Source organism: Pelecanus crispus, chromosome 14 (assembly GCF_030463565.1).
Source record: "Pelecanus crispus isolate bPelCri1 chromosome 14, bPelCri1.pri, whole genome shotgun sequence".
Classification (NCBI taxonomy): domain Eukaryota; kingdom Metazoa; phylum Chordata; class Aves; order Pelecaniformes; family Pelecanidae; genus Pelecanus; species Pelecanus crispus.
In genome coordinates, this window is record NC_134656.1 from 3,978,185 (window position 1) to 3,986,047 (window position 7,863).

The following is a 7,863-nucleotide window of genomic DNA, read 5'->3' on the forward strand; positions in this document are numbered from 1 at the left end:
ATCATCATCCTAGTTTTTACTTTCATTATAAATGATCCAGCCACCAAGCCAGGAGGCGTGGGGTTGCTGCTCTACCCTTAATTGGTTTAATGGTGGACTTGGTAATGTTAGGTTAATGGCTGGACTGGATGATCTTAAAGGTCTTTTCCAACCTAAACGATTCTATGATTCTCTGATTCTATGATCAAGTGACAGGGCTCTCTAGCCAGGGATGGGATGAGAAGGGCTACAGTGAGCATCCCTGCAGCCACGACATTGCACCAGGAGTCAGGCTGGGCTGTTCCTAGCGCATGTGCGGAGAACAGGGCCGAAACAGAGGGAGACCAGAGGAGAAGTGCCAGAGATGGTACCTGCCCTGCCTGGTGCACCACCATTTCCTTTACCCGCAGTTATTTCTATTTAAACGTGGTTTCGTTTGCCCATTCACAAGAACGAGGGGCAAAGCACAGCAAGCCAAGCGCCCAGCCTGTCAAGAGCATCCTTTCTGCACATCCCACAGCACGTTCCTACCTCCCCAGAGCAAGCAAGCAGAAAAAAAAAAAACCAAAAACACCCCAAAAAGCCCCAGCTGCAAGGGAGTGGGGCCGGGGGGCCGGGCTCAGCCTTGCCCGGGGCAGCTGCAGGGCTCGGGGATGTCAGCCCTGCACCCAGCCGGGAAGGGGGATGTTTTTTCCCAGGGAGACGGGCTCAGCCACGCAGGAGGGCACCCCAGGGTCTGCCCTGAGCTGGGCGACTGATGGCTGCGGAGCCAGGGAAAGGGGACCAGAGGGGCCCTGCCAGTTCCCACACCAGGGAAGGAGCAGGGAGGGGGGTGGGGGGGTCCATGTGGCCATTTGCTGCCAGAATATTTCAGAGCAGCTAAACTTCCCAAGCTGAAAAATTATTTCGATGGCTCTCATCTTCCTCCCGTCTCCGCAGTTTTGCAGAGCTCGTTGGATGCCATGGGGTATCTTCATTAGCAGCAAGCTGGCTGTGGCAGCACAGCCTCCAGCCAACCTGGGCGGAGCAGCGGGGCAGCACGGGGTGTTGTATGTTGTGCAGAGCATGTGGGTTAACGCGCTTCTGCCTTCACCACGTCCCAGGTGGACTGCAGCCCTTTGCCAGAGATCATGCCCCTTGCCGATGGGTTTTTCTTCCGCACATTCAATCATCTCTCTCGTCAGCTTCTGATTAACACCAGGCCAGACCCTGAAAAAGAGTGAGGGTTGACAGGCTGGCATCGCAGCAGGAACTTGTATCTCACTTGCACTGCTGTGGCAACCGCTTCCCCCCAAAAAACCCTGCAGCAGAGGCTGAGCTCGGCAGGAGAAGCTCCTCTGGGCTCAACCCTTTAGTTGTGCTCTGCGCCGAGGAGCAAAGTCCCAGCTTGTGAGTTATCCGCTGGCAGCGGATATTCTGGGAATCAACGTCCTGGAGGTCTGTGCTCAGAAATGCTTGAGACATCCAGATTATAAAGTGGCAATGGGTCTGGCGGAGAAAGCGGCACCTCCATTCCCAGCTCCAGCTGCGCTGGCGATGCACCGCATCCCGCTGAAGCAGAGGGAAGCGGCTGGGCAGCGCAGCCCGGGGCTCTCACGGCACAACCACCCGATCGCCAGACCCCAGCTTGCACAGCACCTTCCCCTGGGGACCAGCTCAGCCCAGGTAACGTCCATCTCTCATTTCACATCTCAGTGCTGCGGGCACAGCGCAGAGGAGCTGGCACAGGGAGGGGCTGGGGAGGGGGGTGCAGGGTCGCAGTCCCCTGCTCCGACTGACTTGGGGCAGCCATACCCAGAGCAGCGCTGAACACGTGTGGTGAACTGGATAAATCTGTCTTTTAAAAATACCACAGCCAGAGAAAAAAAAGAGCGAAGTGGAAATACAATCCTGTAAAGAGGCCCCTCAGACTGCAGGGAGGCAGCCTGGGACCGGGAGAACTGCAGGAGGGAGGGAACTTTTATGCAACTATAAAATAATCTCCTCCCTGTGACAAACCCTTGATAAGCAAAATGTGCAGAAGTCCTGCCAGAAATAATGAACTCCTCAGTTTTTTCTACAAAGATTTTTTTTTTTTTTTATCCCATTGCACAAGACCACAACAGATTTCACCTTCATTTGTTGGACTTTTCTGTTGCTTCTTGCCTTTTTCCAGCAGCGTTTTCAGCTGATGCCCCGCACCTCCGTGCAGGATGTGTTTGAGGGGCTGGCAGGGACACATATTTCATAGTTAGGGCAATCCCATAACTATAAAAACAAAAAATAGTTTTGTCAGCTCTGAGCGAAGTACTCCTCCAAGCAAATTGCTGAAGTGAAATAAACTTTATATGCTGCACTTGGTCCAGCCCTGGAAACTCTGCTCCTACCCAGGCCCTGGCTTGCTGTTACCCCACCACCACACTGCAGAAACACAGATAGTTGCTGAAGTCCATTAATACTTGTAATTATGCCCATCAGTCTCTTGTTCAAGTCATTCTTGACAGATAAATGCACGTATTGATTTGGCGATATGCAGGCAGCCTCAGACTTGAACTATTCTGCTGTGAGAAAGAAATCTGAGACCCGCAAGGAAACCCGGAGCTTCCCAGAGGTTTTCTGGGTTTTCTGTACGCAGGTTCAGTTCTGCTCAAGGTCGCGTGTTTGCAGGACCGCACTGGGCAGCATTCAGCCCGGTGGGCTGATCCTGCCTGCCCTGAGAGCATGGCAGCGCTTTAATAACTTCACTGGAGTTTGGCTAACGACTCTGAGGGGCGTATGTCTACCAGAGCCAGCGATCTATGATTTTTGCAGAGTTAAACCATTTGTGTTGCCACATTTCCATACAGCACAAGGGCTGCTTTACACAATGATCTCCAAAAAGCCACTGAAATTGCCCTTAGAGTTACAACTCACAGAGCAATAAAGCAGAAGAGAAGCCGTCCCATGAAGAGATCAGTCCTTCTGGGAGACTGGCAGCTCATGTTTATTTTGTTGAGACAAATTATAGCTCTGACATCATCAGTGATGCGATGTAGGTAGGACGCCTGGGCGGGTGAACTGGTTTCCCAGAGGAACGGGTTCAGAGCACAGCTTGGGTTCAAACTGCCTTTTGAAATTGTTGGATTTGAAATTGCACACAAATCTGAAAGAGCAATGGTGTAAGCATTTCTGTTCGCTTTCAGTCCATCCAAAATAGCAACGATTGAATCCTTTATTGCCCGTCATGCAAAACAATTCCGATAACAGGCCATCGCAACTCTTTTCTTCCTGATCCTTAAGCATCCGTACACGCTGAATCACCCTCACGGCACAGATCGCTGCTCTCAGCTTGCAGACCCCCCCCAGCCCTCCCCGTGCATCAGCCTCCCACTAAACTCAGCAGTAAACCGACATTTTCCGCTACTCTCTAGACTTGATTGGTAAAATTTTGTGAGAAATAATTTTGTGCAAGTCTAGCCGTGAGTATAAATCTCCATGTCAGAAAAAAACCCCCAGCCACCACACAAAGGTTCCTCTCTTGCACATGTAACCGAGATGGTGCTGTGCAGGAAAGCAGGAAGTCCAACGAGCCCAAAGCAAAGGGAACTGTGCTGGGGACACAGCTGGTTGCAATGCAGGAACCAAAAGCACCAAAAATAGAGAAATGCACATCAGATTCTTCTCCCTTAGAATCTTCTGCGGTGGTATTGCCTCTACAGCAACAGATATTTTGAAGGTGGCTTAATTCATGCCCTTTTCATGAGACTGATCACCACCACCTCTGTAGTGAAATCCTTTTGGCCGAGATCTGAGCAGTAAGGAATGCCAATTTATAGTGCTGGCTTGGGAAACACAGCTTCACTCTTCAGTTCACCATAGGAAAACTCATTCCAGGCATTACTGAAGTCTTGCTTAAGTCCCATTTTGGGGATTTAAGCAGGCTGGGCATTTTGTGTAGGTCCTTCCCAAGGTCAGATGCACCCTGCACATGTGAAAAAGGCAGCGCACACCCAGGCAGCGTTGCGTGCAGCAATGCGGGGCGCAGCCGGGAGCTCAGAGGGGCCAGGGACAACGCGGGTGTTCAGAACAGAGCACGGGGCAAGGCTTTACACTTTTGAAAGGACGCTGTGAAGTCGTGGATAGGCTTAGCAAGTCCAGCATGCAGTGGTGGTTCTTGGAAGGGAGAGATTTGGGGAGTTCCTTTGCTCCTTTATCTCGAGCAAAGTTTGTTGTAGGAATTTTTGAGCCAAAGTGCATGTTCCTCCCGCATCCCTTGGGCATCACAGCTTTCTGCTCTTCTTTCTCTGGCAGGGCTGTGCTGCTCGCCCTGCTCTTACCAAACTCACTGCTAGATGTGCTGATCTCCAGCGGGACCTCTCCAGAAAACACATTTTACAAGATACTCCCATGAAATGTATTGATCTATTAATAACAGCATGTAGTGCAGCGCCACATGGTTCAGGGGAGAGGGTTTGATTCATTCATTCACAAATCCTCGTGTAAACGCCACATACATTTTTCATTCCGCGAGCGCACGGCCCTCCCAAGTGCAGAGCTATATGATTAAATCAATCAGCTCCGCGTTTTTTAAATACGTGTCACGTGGGAGAGCCTGCCTCATTTTGCCAGGCACACAGTTATCAGCACAGAGGTCTGTTGGCAACGCTTGTCTCCTGGAGCTCCGCACGTTATTTTGCTGTAACTGGAAATCTGCAGCGAGAGCGGAGGATTGGCACCCGCCGCGGGCGAGCACTCGGGAATCCAGGAATCCAGGGGACACGGCCACTCCACTCCAGCAGTGACCAAGACAAACCAGGACTCCCAACTGGAACCAGCTGGAGGCAGATTAAAACCATTGCAGGTCGCACGGCTAAAGTACTGGGGGGCCAACAGCTTGAGCCAAACCCAGCTCACGGGTTTGGGATGCAGGAGAGCCAAGGGAGATGGATGTGCCAGCGGCGAGCAGGAGTGGTCCAACGTGTAGGCGTAGTTAGGAAGGGTTTCATAATTTCTTAGGTACATAACACATGTAGGGAACGGTACCTCCGGGCGTTTTCCGAGACATACTGAATAGGAGGGGGAGGATGTGCTCCAGGGAATGCAGAGGCCCCAAAACACGGTGGCTGCTCTTTAGATGGATGTGGTGAGTGTGAAGCTTAGCTCCAAAGAGCGCTGGTCCCCCCGGGTGTGCTGATTTAAGGAGAGGATTTAACAGGGGTGGACTGTGATAGGATCCCCGGGACGAGGACCTCGGATTAGAGCCTGTTCAGGAGAGAGGGGCCGGTAAGCTCTGGATGCCCGTTGTACGTACTCATCATCCTCCCAGGCTCCCAGAGGCCTCTTGGATCCCCATCCACACCCCGCTTAGGCTGGAAAAATGTGTACAGAAATTTCTGGTGCCTTATCTTAATACCAGCAGTTCCTCCAACTGCAAGGCTGTTCTTCTGGCTCCAAGCCTAAATATATTCATGACCTGTTTATCTTTGCTTGATTTTGGGCCATGATTTTGTAAAAAATATAACACCCAGCCTACATATGTACTTTAAATTGCTGTCTCATATCAGGTGCTTAGACCAAATCCTGCAGTTCTTGCGTGTAGAAAAATCCTGGTGACTTTGGTGACTTTATTCCCCACATAATATTAGAAAAAGGGCTTGCAGGCTTGGCCCGCTCCAGACCAGCTCCTTCTGCCCGCAACCCCTGACCGCTCAGACGTGGATCCACACAGCCCAGGGCTTCCTTTAAGGTAGAGCAGGAGCTCCAGGAGCAAAATGAGCGTGAGCTGAGTATTGGAGATTCAGCGTAACGCTTTACACTTGAGCAATAACACTGTTGGAAATGCAAAACTACCTGCCTTCCCATTTGTCTGGGGGTTTTGCAGCCGTTCAGATTGGAGGGTGCTTCAGCCCAGAACCCAAAGCTGCTGCGCAGCAGCACCGTGATGAGTGCAGCCTTTCTCCAAAGCATCCTGGTGTATGAATTCGGAGCATCTCCAGTCAAAACGGAGCTCGGGCTCCCTCCGTCCCCCGGCTGCAGCGATTCCCTGGTTGTACCCAGTCGCTGCCATTTGTGGAAATGATGCTGATGTGCCACCCATCTCTTTTAGCGGCAGATTCCTTGAAACACAGCAGCGTGCCCGCTGTACTCATACACTGTGAGCTCGTTCGCTTGTCAGGTGGAGACGAAAGCTCCCCAGCATTAACAGCAGCAACACCCAAACAGCTAAATTCAGCTTTGAAGTTAGTGACCCACTAAGCCATGGAAGCTGGCTTCTTTCTGCTTCCTCCTGCGCTCACTGGGACAATTTACATCCTACAGCTGTTTTTACAAGGAAAGAATGGAAAAAAAAAAAATTATTTTTTAAAATCCAGTCTTGGGTTCTAGAGAATTGTTTGCAACAAGCCTAGCTGGGCTTCCATGCCCATTTATCCCTTGGCTTATTTGATGAGCTTGCCAGCAGGAAGGATTTTAATTCCTTTTTATCCCAAATTATTTTTTCCACAGCTGTGATATGAGATGATTCTGCCAAATAATTTAGGCTCAAAATCTGACCTATATTGAATAGCATAAGATGCTGAGGATATTCTTGGGATTTTAAGGGGAAGAGTTTATAATTCACTGTAGGCTCTTTAATGGAAGCCTACAAGAAAACATTGTCATATGTTTCCTATCCGAATCCTATTATTATTATTAAATGCTATTAATACTATAAGACAAATGTTGATGTCCCACTTGCAACAGTATACAAAAAAGGATCTTGCGAAACAGCCATATGAAAAGACGAAAACCTGTAAATATGTTTTATAGGACCGTTTCAAAATCTATCCTTTATTCAGTGCCCATATTTCAGGTCATATTGTCAGACATCAGTTTGATTGCTGGTGTAAACTGCAAGCAATATTAAGAGTTGTCAAGTAGCTTCTTTAAACATACTTGGCAAAAGCATTTACCGTTCTGATGGTCCAGTGTTGCAAATACATTAATACCTGCTTAACTGTAAACATCTCAGTAGTCCCTCATTAATGGCAAATTTGGTCTGATCTGTCCATGTCTATGGACAAAATCCCGCTTGGGAGCACAAGCTGCTTTGGAGCACGTGAGGTGGGAAGCACGGGAGTCTGCAAGGGCCATTTCGGTTTCGGAGGAACACCGAGGCCACCAGCACCCACACCCTGCTGGTCACAGCACCAGAGGCTTCATCACGCCCAGCAAAGCTCCCAAACCTCCTCTGCCAGGCCCGGTGGCATGGGCATCATCGGTGCACATCAGCGTCCTCCAAGGACGGCGGAAAGGGCAGAGCTTTCTTACTTGGCAAGCTGTCAGAGCATCATCCCGGGACGTGGCAGACATCGGTTCCAGTGCCTAAGGGGTATGTTTATTCCATGCAGTATAAACATACCAGTCCGGGAAGCGGCATGCTGTGCAGAAATGCCTTGAGTCACTTTGTGGAGATAAATACTAAGTTTATGCTCTCCCAGATCTGGGTCTGCCTTGCCCATATACAGCACGTGACCGGCGCTGCCTCGGCTTTGCTTCAGGGGCCGGGAGGCATGGGGATTCATCCCTCCGCACGGGTTTCGGGGGCTGCCGGTGAGTCTCAGAGCCTTGCATGGGTATCCACGCCATGCACGGGGATCTGCGCCCTTGGGGCCGACGGGCTGGGGCCCACCCCAGCCCCACAAGCCAGAGGGCCGGGTCCCAGGCTGCTGGGCTGAAGCAAGAGGAGCAATCACCTTCATCTGCTTTTGTAGGAGCTGTCTGATGCGCAGAGCCGCCCGCCGATGGTTTTAGCAGGTGTGTCCCCTGCCTGCAGGAAGGCCAGGAGACCTTGGGATCGGGTGACTGGCCAGAGGCACTGGGGGTTTGGGTGGGGAGATGGAGGGAGGAGAAATTTTTAAAAAATTGTACAAAGGGGGATGGTGGATG